The following is a 12,912-nucleotide window of genomic DNA, read 5'->3' as shown; positions in this document are numbered from 1 at the left end:
GGTAATTTTTTCATCCACTTTTCTTTCTTCTTATTTACATTCCATTAATGTTAATAACTTCCCCTGTACATTCCTTGGCATTACTGTCTGTTATATCTCATTATTATTGTGTTAAAAACACGGAAAAACGAGCCCTTAGGTATACACTTCTTTCCCTTATTTTATATATATATATATATATATATATATATATATTTATATATAAAGAGAGAGAGAGAAGACAGAAAAGGTATGGAGGTTAACCAGATTACGCCCATGTGCTACACGCTATGCAATGGTACATTCGACAGGTATCCACGAGGCTCCCACTCAGATTAGAACAATACGGTGCGCTCGCTCTGTTGATCCGAGTCTGAGAGCGCGTGCCTGAACCGAATATGCAGCCGCTCCCTAGAGCACCTAAAGGCCGGAAAAGGAAACACGTCAACGCGTCGTCTGTCGCAAACAGGCGCGGCCCGGGAGTCACGTGATAACACTTCGCGCTCCGAGGTCAAAGAGAGACCGCTTCAGAGTACTGTGAGCTGTAGCGCGGCGTTCTGAAATAACCAGCAGACCATAGTTAGGACGCTCGACATCGACCAAGCAAACGTAATGCGCGCTTTGCCAGAGCGCTTGAAAACACGAGAAAAGACGCCTAGCCATAGCACACGTCCAGTAGCTGGCAACGGCACAACTGAAGATGCACCTGTAAGTCCGAAAAATAGTACCATCAGAGCGAATCAAAGCGATGGATGTAGGCGCAATTTCAGCATTTTGGCAACATCGTGGCCAGTGCTTCCATCAAAGCTGTCGAACACAACATCCTCAAAGGTCACGCCTCATTAAGTGTTGAAACCAGCCTCCGCCAAAGCCATGTCTGCAGTAGAAAATATAGAAAATACTTTAAACTGGGCGCCAGAAACGGCGCCAGCCAACAATGATGCCCAACTTGTAACCATGCTTAAGATGTTTGTTAACGTCGTCAGATCTCTCATAACTAGTCGTCAAACGCCAGCAGCATTAGCCGCACAACAGCTCTTGGAGGCTTTCGTTCCAGTTCTCGACAGTCTTCACTAAAAGAACATGAACACCCGTCACTAGCCCCGTCCCTATGTGCTGCATTGGAACGTCAGGTCTCTACGACCGTGCCGTTCTGATCTCGTTCCTAGGCTCCTTGCAATTAAGAATCTGCCGGATGTTATAGCTCTCGAAGAAACCAATGTGAGAAATGACGAGGTCAGATTTCCGGGTTACGTAGGCTTTCACAGCAATACCCGATGCACGGGGATGGCGTGTGCACCTTTCCAGTGTACAGACACCACGCATCCACCAAATACTTTGAAAGCGTCATTGTACATATGATCTGATGTTCATTTTGCATTGATTGACTCAAGTGACCTCTGCGACGCCGACTCTGAATGTGTATCAGTTGCTATTAATCTGAGGAATACAACTACGACTATGGAAAGCATATATTTTCGGCCAGCGCGATCTTCGGACATCTCACTGCTGGAGTGCCTGCTATCTCGATGTTGCTCATCATTTCTGTTGTGTGGAGATTTCAATGCTAATTATCCTTGTTGGTGTTGTTGCCCACAAGATAATTGTGGAGTGAGAATCAATGAGCTTCTTGTAAACATGATCGGCAGACCCTTAATGACGGCTAATACACGTTTGTCGGCAGAGGAAGGGAACAATTCATCATTGATCTTGCCATATCAACGAGAGATGTGCGTCTTGCTTGGTCTAGCGAAGCTGACCCATGGAGTTCAGATCATCTGCCTATTTGGCTGGCTCCAGAGAATTCTCCTAGCAGCCAGAGTGCTGTCTACACAGTGAACAATTGACACAAATTCCGTCAGCTGATTGCAGGGCGCCATCACACGATAACTTGTTCAAACTTGTGAGTTAATGTCTACATGAAGCTACAGTACGACGACTGCGAAGCATAGACAAGCCAAACCCTGACCTAAAGCTTTTGAGACGACGTGCTTGTACACGCCGTGCCTACAGGAGCGCACTGGGTTCCAAAAGAAGCTCTGATTGGACACTTCAAAACCGCTTAGATGCAGCCATTAGGCGGCACACAAAACAACCTCGTCGAAGAAGCTGGGCCGCATTGTTTAGCCCGTTGCATATGCGAGTGGTTTCGGGAGTGTACTTTACCTCTGTTATCGTCACGTGCCCTAAGCGAAGACGGTGTTACGTACAAAGCCTTGCGAAACCTTGACGTGGTCTTTTATCAATGTATCCTGGACGAATACAACAAAGTGTGGCGAACGAGTCTGATTCCTGGTTAATGAAAATCCTCTGTGGCGAAGCCAATTTAAAGCCTGGTTGACCTGCACAACACCCGAAGTCATACCGGATAATATCACTAACTTCTTATGGTATGAAGCTGATGGCACGTATGGTGCTGTATTGTCTAGACGCCAGATTACAGGAGCTCACTTTCTTCCCCAATGTCATGAGTTCATTTTATCCCCACCGTTAAGCCCTCGACATCATAGCAGATCTTTTATGATCGCTTGAATCTGCTAGAGCAAATGGACATTCAGCGTATGTTCTATTTCTTGATATACAGCAAGCGTTTGACTCGGTACCACATAAGGTGATTATTTGTGCACTAATGAATGAAGGAACTTCATGTCGTCTGTTACACTTTCTCCGTGATTTTCTATCTGAGCGCAGAATGAATGTGCATATTGGAGAAATACAGAGTGAACCCCGCGCTGTTAAACATGGCGTCCTGCAAGGCAGCGTCTGGTCACCGCTTTTCTTTAACAGCGAACCTGCTGGACTTCCACGCCGATTATGACAAGAGTGTGACTTTCCTATATGCATAGCAATTTATGCTGATGACATCGCACTCTGGGTCAGTGGTCCGTCACACCATGGTCACATCTTCGTGGTATATTGCAGTGAGCTGTGAATACAACTTCAGAATACTTGGTGTAAGTTGGCCTGTAGGTTTCACCAACGAAGTCAGCTGCGATCGCGCATCATTCAAGGCAACGCGCTCGTCGAAGCCTTAGTAGTCTTTACCTCGGAGACACACCAATACAATGGGTACTCCAACATCGCTACTTGGATGTAATTATCGATGATCGTCTTTCTTGACGCCCTGCTGTCAAGACTGCAAGGCGAAAACCGCTGTCCCTTTTCTAGTATGTAGCCGCCTTGACTGCTAGGGGTGATGGCATTGATCAGAAGACGGCACTACAGGTTTACCAATCAGCTGTGCTCTCTTGCTTGATGTATGCCTTGCCATTCTTGAATGTACTGCCTGCTTTATATACTCAGCTAGAACGGGATCATTGTATTGCTCTCCTACTACTGTTTGACTTACCTCGTGAAGCACAATCCATCATCCTACTACTGACTAACGCACACCAGTTGCCGGTAAAGCTGAAAGCTGACCAGAGAGCGCTACATCATATTAAGCGTATGAACCGAGCCCCAGATGGCTAGACACTTCTTAAGTGGCTGTTACAGCGTCCATTTTCTCTGATGGGTAAAATGGCGGCTTTGTTCAATGATATTACTGGCAATTCCGGTAAAACTGTTGAGTGGGCAACATTGAAGGAGCACAGCCCCTGTGCCTTCCTAAACCATCGGTCAATTCCAGGAATACGCAAAAAGTGCGAGCAGACTGTTTCGGAAATATACCAATTAGCTCATTCACACTTATTTGAAAACTTCGAAGACTATGCAAAAGTATTTACGGACGCTTCTGTAAGCAGCGATGACCTGAGCGCTTCTGCAGCTTTCTTCTGCCCTTCAACCGATATCAGGCGGTTGTTTAAAATACCGCACCCCCCATCGTCGGTGACGACTGAGTTAGCAGTGATGGATGTCGCCCTTAAGTACGTACAAGAAGGGTTACCAGCATCGAAGGTTGTCATCCTCACCAACTCTTAGCAGACTCACCAGCAAAGAGACCTACTGCCCTATTCTAAGCAACATCTTGGAATACATCAAGAATAATGTGTGACGTGGGGTATGCACAAGGTACCTTCACACGTGGGCATTGCGGGCAATGAAGAAGCAGATCGCCTTGTTTCGTCATGCAACCATGATGGCTGTGACTGTCCGGGAATTGTATGTACGATGGACAACTCTCGTCTGTTTATATGCCGACAGCTCCTAAAGCAGCACCCATACCAGCGTGTGGCGAATGGATCGTTCCCTTCCCGTGTTCGTGGCCGTGGCTTGCCTCGTCGTTCCCGAGCGCTGTTGTACAAACTAAGAGGGGGCTCTGCGGTGGTGCGTGAACGATTACACCATCAAGGGCGTGTGGCAGTTTGTGGCTTTTGCGAAACGCTTGAGCATCTCATAGTGCACTGTCCCACAATTATTACTCAGCGGTCTTTGCTGATTAAGGAATATAAATTTCTAGAACATAATTGCGCGACCCTGGATGACTACCTCCTTCCGAGCAGTTGTGACTCCCAACGCGACCAGGCCCACTTAACTCTCCTTACATTTATGAGCCAAACAGACCTGGCCACCCGTTTATAGTCATTTTTGATTATTTTTTAGTTTTTTCACTCATACTCATTGAAGTCTTTGTCATTTTTTTCCTTCCTCATCACCTTTCTTCTCTTTCCCCTCTATTCCTTGTTTCCTCTGTTTCTTCATCTCCTCCCGAAAGAGTGAGCAGGCGTTGTGTCCCTCCAGGTGGCAGTTCCCAGCTTGCTCTCTCCCCCTTTCCTCTGTATCCTTGTGTCTGTGTATGCAAATCAAATGAAGAAATACCATCAGAAACGCTGCTAAAGGAATCGTCTCGACTATAGATGCCCTCACGTGGGCTGAAGTATTTTTTTTATATTTTCAGCGGAAAAAGCTTCTACGAGTGTACTCTTTCGGGCATTCTCAACACGTTTACGAATGATGATGCCCGACTGCTGAAAATGAAACTGAACGTGCTGTTGTCTATGAACAGCCAAATGCTGACTAACACTTACTATTGAGGAAGTTTACACGAATAGTTAACTTGAAAACATGGAACGTGTATCTGAAAAGCAACCTGTAAGTAATCTGCTCAGCTATACAAACTAGAAGATTTGGTTGGAAAACAAGACACAGCTGAGTCGATTAAACGTGACAGCATAACAGCGAGCTGAGCTGTAATCATAGCCAACTGTGGTTTAAGGAAGCAGAATGGTGTAACATATATAACGCATGCTTTTACCTATCGCTTAGTCACTGATGCTCTCATAAGGCGAACCAAAGACACAACCAGACGGCTCAAGCGCGTCGGCACCGGCCTATAAGGTGACTCATAACGAGCAGATTGTTTAAATAACCACAGGGGGTCGAAATTTCATCATATTCATATGGCGGTTTGGGACGTTAAACTTTACATATCAATCAATCAATCAATCAATCATTCAATCGAACAATCAATCAATCAATCAATCTATCAACTTCAGGAGATTTGGTTGAAAATATCTATTCAGCGCGTACGCAAAAAAAAACTCCAGGGTCCCATTTGTAATAGTCTATAACACAAGGAGAGCACGAAAGACGGCTTCCTTTCCTTCGCAGTCAATTTGCGCCCCCCTTCGCATCCGAAAGCTTTTCGAAAATAACATGCTTTCACTCTGCCTCCGAGCTTGGAGGAAATACAAGCTTTCGGCACCTCCTATACACTCTCAGTCGGGTGCCGGATAACGAACGGCATATAGGCGGCGCACTCCTACTTACTGACTAAAATCTGGTCTACAAGGAGCCCAGATAATAAAAAAATACCCATGACAGGCGCGAGGCGTGGAGGTACTGCCTATAGCCGGTAAGAGCGGGCGCAAGAAGGAAAAAAAAGTAAGAACCGCCGCCTCTGTCACGCCATCCTGGCTCCTGGAGCCGTTATCAGCTTACTCAGACCTGTTCAGCGATGGGCGCGAGCGCGAAAAAAAAACAAAAGGAAGGGAAACACTGCATAATAAGTGCAGTTCTTATATTCCGGCATGGATTTGTGACAGTGAATCACGACCAAGACAACTAGTGTACTGCGGTGGAGATAAAGTACCAGCGATAAAAATGCCTACTTTCTAAAAATCAACTGCTTGCAGTAACAATGAAGATTTTAAGGTTCGTTCTGCACCATTTGTTGAACTCAACTGCATGAAGACGTTCGTGAAAGATTCGTTCAGGAAGCATTATTTATTTGGAGGTAGACCTACCTGTCCGTCGCTAATTTCTGTGCGTCATACTTGACCTTGGCGCGCGTTTCGGCATTCACTTGAACAGCGGTGTGATGCTTAATAAAGGTAAGAGTAGCCACTCCCCATAAACAAGATCAGCTAAAGACTGACAATGAGTAAAAATCACTATATATCACTAAATAATGCGCTTACTTTATAATTGCGGAAATAAGTAATCGTCGAAAACCTAAAAAAGCACTGCGGCCCCAACATGCAGCTGGTGGCAGTTCACGCGTACGAAATGCAAACGTTAGAGTAGGCACGCTAAAGTACCAATGCAAACTTTACGTGCGAAAGCGTATTCTCTTCAAACAGCTGAGAATAGGCTGCTGTCACTGACATGCTGGTACCTCCCGACACAAACAAGCGAAATTGCTCACAGCACAGGCACGTGCGAGAAACATACGTAGGTTTCAACAGCCGAATACAGCCTCCTAGCGCTGGTATCCGGAAATGTTTGTGAGCGAAACACCCGCGGTCTACGGGGAAGCATTAAAACGACGCACGAACACACGTTAAACGTTCATGCAAAACGGCTCCCCACGAACAGAAGTCGGATGCTAAAGCACTCAGCATGTTTGTCCCGAGTTCATGAAGCCCTACAGACTATTCGGTAATGAAATGCATGCGAAAACAAATGCATATGGCACAAAAAAAAGTTTAAGGTTCCGCTGACGGTTTGCAAAAAGCCACTTGGTAGATATATACACCCGCAAAAAACTCTCCTTCGTGCGGTGGCGCTGTGGTGCAATAAGACATCTGCTTTACGTGTATGCGGTCCTGAATTCGATTCCAGTGCTTAGTGTGCTTTGAATGTTATTCGCGCAGATGTAGATGATTGTGATACTAATGGTTTTACAATTACCTATAGTCATAACATCCACTGCATTATCCGCGAGAAACCGCTCTCGATTGCGCAAAACAATGCGTTTTTTTTTTGTCCATGCGTCAGGGCCAGGCCGCTTACGGAAATGCCACGCCTAAGCGCAGACCGTAACTTGAGAGGAAAAATTTGGCTTAAAATTCCGGTTGATCCTTGTCCCTGCTATTCTGAAGGCCACTTCAAATCAGGCCGGTTTCTCTGGGACACGGTTACGGAGCCGCGTAGTATCGGCCATAATTTGACTTGATTTCTTGCCTGCAGGTGTATATTATATAGCCAGGATTTGACTAAGAGTGTAGATTTGCACAGCGTCCGTGATCGCGCCTTTGACCACGCGACAATGTTCTGCAATGTCGTCAAGATGTGACGTAATTAGAGCATTACAATGATGTCTCTAAGATGTCACAAGTTCTGCCTATCTATGCCGTCATGATGGCGTCACGTTTCATTAAGATCGTGGGACTTTTGGTAGACTGAATGCGCGCACTACGAAGCATGCAGACAGCGGGCCGAGTGGGCATGTATTGATCGTTAGCGGAAAGCACGCACTGACTACGGGGATAATTCACGGGCACACTCTAATTTACCTAATTATCACGTGATATTTTGTCGACGTTTATTGCTTAGTAATTTTTTTGCATCACCATGGCTCACGCCGGCTCCGGTCTCGCGATGTGTCGTCAGGTCTCCCGAAATGTCGAAATTCCGACGGTAAATTTTCGCGTTTGATGAAGTATCTAAGGCATTCTTCTTTGATTACGTGCGTCTGATCGTCCATATATAGTACATCTATCCATGAGCTGTAGACTCCGGTTAACGTGTATGATTCATTCAAAAAACAAAATAAAAACGGCTATGTTGTATCGCCGGAATTTATATAGAACAGGCCAGAATTTCTTGCCTCGGGCAGAGCCGCCGCCGAAAAATCTTCATCGAGACAAATCTATTGCGACTAATCGGAAACGCAGTCAGCAAAACACACAGTCATATGCCGCGTGTCTCTGTTCATCCGCTATAGCAGGTCAAGTGAGCGAGACCTTGAGCGAAACAGCGCACTCCCACGCTGCTTTAGGTTGCAGCCCAGCCGCGGTGGTCCAGTGGTTAAGGTACTCGGCTGCTGACCCACAGGTCGCGGGATCGAATCCCGGCTGTGGTGACTCCATTTTTGGTGGCAGCGAAAATACTGTAGGCCCGTGTGCTGAGATTTGGAAACTTGTTAAGAACTCCAGGTGGTCGAAATTACCGTGCCCATCCACTACGGCCTCTCTCATATTCATATGGTGTTTTTGGGACGTTAAACCCCACACATCAATCTTCTGATGCTTTAGGTTGCATTGTAGAGATAACTTACGTAGCACCACGCAGCTTTGCCTTAAATATGACGTGAAATTCATTATCCGCAGAGCCGTACTTCGCGCCTGCAAGTCTTCTCTCATTTAGCGCTGGTCAGTATGCTCACGTGACGACCGATTGCTTCGAGATCGGAGCTGTGGCAGCTTGTCTTGGATCAAGAACTGTTTCTCACTCAGCAGAATACAAGGCCACGCACTGAAAATTTTAAGGTAAGATTGATTATTGTGTCTATTTGCCGTAATTAGAGATTACAGCACTGCGAAGAATACGTTTGGGCAAGATGGCAAAACCTATGCTTAGCATTTGAAACAGCCTAAAATATTGCAATATATTGAGTTTGTCCCTATACAGTGATTTCATTACAAGGGATGCCATAGGGTAGGGCTCCAGAAATTCTGACTACCTGTGGTTTTTTTTAACATACTTCTAATCTTATCGCACGGGTCTCAATGATCTTTTTTTCTTTTGCTTCCATTGAAACGCGGCTGCCATGGCCGGGATTCGATCCCACGACCTTCGGATCAGTGGTGGAGCACCATAAACACAATTGATTGAAATGTGGTGTTTAACGTGCCAAAACCACCATATGATTATGAGAGACGACGTATAGTGGAGTGCTACGAAAATTTCGACCACCTGGGGTTCTTTAACATGCCCCCAAATCTGAGCACACGGACCTACAACATTTCCGCCTCCATCGGAAATGCAGCCACCGCAGCTTGGATTCGATCCCGCGACCTGCGGGTTAGGAGCCGGGTACCTTAGCCACTAGACCACCGCGGCGGGGCCACCATAAATACAATAACACCACGACGAGTGAGTAAAAAAGAAAAAAAGAAAAAGAACGCGCAATCACGAAGACTTGTGAAATTGCAATGTAGAGGTTCATAAGTGTAAATAGTTACGACTTCTTCTTCGAAGTGGGGTAATAAAGACACAGAGGTTGTCTGTCTCTACATTTCAGAACCATGGTATCTCAACTTTTGCACCGTTCGAAGTTTCAAGTAACTGATTGCACACAGAAATAACCAATCCGTATAACATTGTGCCATAATTGAGCGTTATAAAACACCGAGTTTCAGAACTATACGTTGGCTGATTTGTTAGCTAGTTAGGAAATAATCGGATGCTTCGAAAATATGATTTCTGGAAGCATCGGGGCACGTGCATCCAGTTTTATAATAGGTGCAGAGAAAAAGGCAAAAGGCATCATATTTCCGGGTATTACGAATGTAGTTAAACACGCGGGCTCGGCAGTTTTCCAACAGCGGCATTTCAAGCAGAGGTAGCGGTGAATAAGAAGATTGATCAGAAAAGCGATGGAAGGAGGCGGAGAAAACAAAAATGCAAAGGATGGCTGATTCGGTCATGTCCAATGTAAATTTGTTGTATATCGCGCAGTCCACACTCGCTGCTCATATGCTTCTCCTTTAGCAGAGCGTGTTCCTGCTAAGGAAGCAAGAGAAACCTGCAATAACCACCTGTCTACGCCATATTTAACTTACTTTTTTTCTTTTGCCGTCAGTCTCCCCTTTGCTTGTAGTTGCAGGTTCTCGCAAATTGAGTATCGACCACCTATCCCTTTACATGAAAAAGATGCATATACTTTCCTTTGGTAGTGCACGTTGCTGAATTTTCTTAGCAGACGCCCCAAGACAGCGACTCAGCACTTTGTGAACGCATGGCAAAAAGAAGAAAAGCAAGAGCAGAGGTGGTGTAGACTCTTCAGCGTGGTAGCAATCGCTTCGCACTCTCTGTAGCGGTCATAGCGTCGAACTGCATGGTGTAAGAGTTTCGTGTTTCTGCTACAAGCAACGCCCGTCGTCAGGATGTTAAAAGGGCGCTTGTTAGCGCACGTTTGCTAACGACGCCGTACGCCGATTACAAAGTGAGGAAAATGTTCTGGGCCCGGTATTCGTTAACAGAACACCAGTGCATATATATAGTGTAACGCGTCCCTGCAGCGTAGCTGAAACAGCAGCTATGCATATGTATTTTCGCTATATATCACCATCATCATCATCAGCATGACTACATCCACTGCAGGACAAGGGCCTCTCCCATGTTCCGCCAGTTAACCCGGTCCTGTGCTTGCTGCTGCCAATTTATACCAGCAAACTTCTTAATCTCATCTGCCCACCTAATCTTCTGTCTCCCCCTAACCCGCTTCCCTTCTCTGAGAATCCAGTTTGTTACCCTTAATGACCAGCGGTTATCCTGTCTACGCGCTACATACCTGGCCCATGTCCATTTCTCTATATATGACATCACGTAAAACTATGGGCGCTGCCCCCTAGGGCTGGTAAAACAATATTTTCTTCCGTGTATATCGCGACGTGAATGAGTAATGCCACGAATTGTCGAAGACTCCAACCCAACTGATTTCATGCGCATGCCGTAGCACTTTTCGTTTCGTTGTTAGAGATACAAATCAGTGAGGTTAAGAACTCAATGTGGCTACACGGATGCATTTCGGGCCTATGAGGATGATTATAAAGAACAACCCGACCATCTACCTGTAGGAGGCCATAGAATACTTTTGAGGCTGCATGGTGAGCAGCCGGCAACTTTACAGCGTTGCAACACCGACGACTCATCCGTCTCATATTTGAAGCTTCGCTTTGCGTAGCCACAGATCGTTGCAAAAACTGGGTCGAGAGCCCTTTATCGGAACGGCAATAAAAACTTGAAGTGTGCGAGTGAAGCCGCGGGATTGAACAGCGAACGAAGCATTGTGTACCACCGAGCCGCTGGCGCAGACTGACCTTTAGAGCAAAGGAATGGATACCAAGGGAAGGGAATCAAAGTGGAGGGCGACGGAGGGTTAAATTGGGTGGTGAAAGTGAAAAAGTGTAGGCATAAAATGAGAGCAAAGCGCTAATTAAGGCACTCGGCTGCTGACCCGCAGGTACCGGGATCGAATGCCGGCTGCGGCGGCTGCATTTTCGATGGAGGCGAAAATGCTGTAGGCCCGTGGTTCATCCTTTTATCCTTTTGCCACCAGAGGTGCCACGGGTTATCTTCCGCGACTTTAATATATATATATATATATATATATATATATATATATATATATATATATATATATATATATATATATATATATATATATATATATATATATATATGTGATCTAACAGACAGTAATGCCAAGGACTGTACAGGGGAAGTTATTAGAACCAATGGAATGTAAATAAGAAGAAAGAAAAGTGGATGAAAAAATAACCAGCCGTGAGCAGGAATCGAGCCTACGACCTTCGAATAACGCGTTCGATGCTCTAACCACTGAGCTACCACAGCGGCCTTCCCTCCATCCACTTTTTTGGGTTTATATGTGAATTTAGAAGTAGGAGTGATAGTCAGCGCCTTCTATAAGCCAAGCGACGAGTGTGAAAACACTCTTTTATCCGCATGTTTGGCGTCACGTAACGGCACGTGAACTTATTATGAGCGGGAAGCTCATTAATAGTCCCTCGTATGCAACCTAATGACACCAAGTCTGCCAGTACGAGACCCTCGTTTAATGAAATAAGGGAAAGAAGTGTATACCTAAGGGCTCGTTTTTCCCTGTTTTAACACAATATTATTGAGATCTAACAGACAGTAATGCCAAGGAATGTACAGGGGAAGTTATTAGAACCAATGGAATGTAAATAAGAAGAAAGTAATGTGGATGAAAAAATAACCAGCCGTGAACAGGAATCGAACCTACGACCTTCGAATAACGCGTTCGATGCTCTAATCACTGATTTAGATGGCGCTGACTGTCACTCCTACTTCTAAATTCACATATAAACCCAAAAAAGTGGATGGAGGGAAGGCCGCTGTGGTAGCTCAGTGGTTAGAGCATCGAACGTGTTATTCGAAGGTCGTAGGTTCGATTCCTGCTCACGGCTCGTTATTTCTTCGTCCACTTTTCTGTCTTCTTATTTACATTCCATTGGTTCTAATAACTTCCCCTGTACATTCCTTGGCATTACTGTCTGTTAGATCTCATTATTTTTGTGTTAAAACACGGAAAAACGTGCTCTTAGGTATACACTTCTTTCCCTTATTTCATTAACGAAGGTCTCGTACTGGCAGACTTAATGCCTTTAGGTTGTATACGAGGGACAATTGGTCAGCTGCCCACTCGTAACAAGTTCATGTGCTAGGTGACGCCAAACAGGCTCAGACAGAGTGTGCCACACTCGCCGCCATGGCTACTGGTGGCGCTGACTGCCACTTCCACCTTTAATTCACATATAAAACCCTATTAAGTGGCTTGGGGGATAGCTGTCGTGGTAGCTCAGTGGTAGAGCATCGAACGCGTCATTCGATAGTCCCAAGTTCGGATACTGCCCACGGCAAGTTATCTTTTCACCCACTTTTCTTCATATTTACATTACAATTTGGTGTTATATCTTCCCCTATACTTTCCTTGGCATTATTGTCTGTTAGATCTCTATAATATTGTGTCAAAACACGAAAAAACGAGCCCTTAGGTATACA

General features: G+C 45.4%; 1 non-coding gene across 1 annotated transcript; it reads left to right on the top strand.

Moving 5' to 3' along the window:
• Positions 1-12,244: 12,244 nt before the first annotated feature.
• Positions 12,245-12,317, top strand: TRNAT-UGU (transfer RNA threonine (anticodon UGU)). The gene has a single exon. It is a non-coding gene; the product is annotated as a tRNA-Thr (tRNA).
• The last annotated feature ends 595 nt before the right edge of the window (positions 12,318-12,912 follow it).

Source organism: Rhipicephalus microplus, chromosome X (genome assembly GCF_043290135.1).
Source record: "Rhipicephalus microplus isolate Deutch F79 chromosome X, USDA_Rmic, whole genome shotgun sequence".
NCBI classification, from domain to species: Eukaryota; Metazoa; Arthropoda; class Arachnida; order Ixodida; family Ixodidae; genus Rhipicephalus; species Rhipicephalus microplus.
The sequence above is the reverse complement of the archived record's forward strand: the minus strand, read 5'-3'. Positions and strand labels throughout refer to the sequence as shown.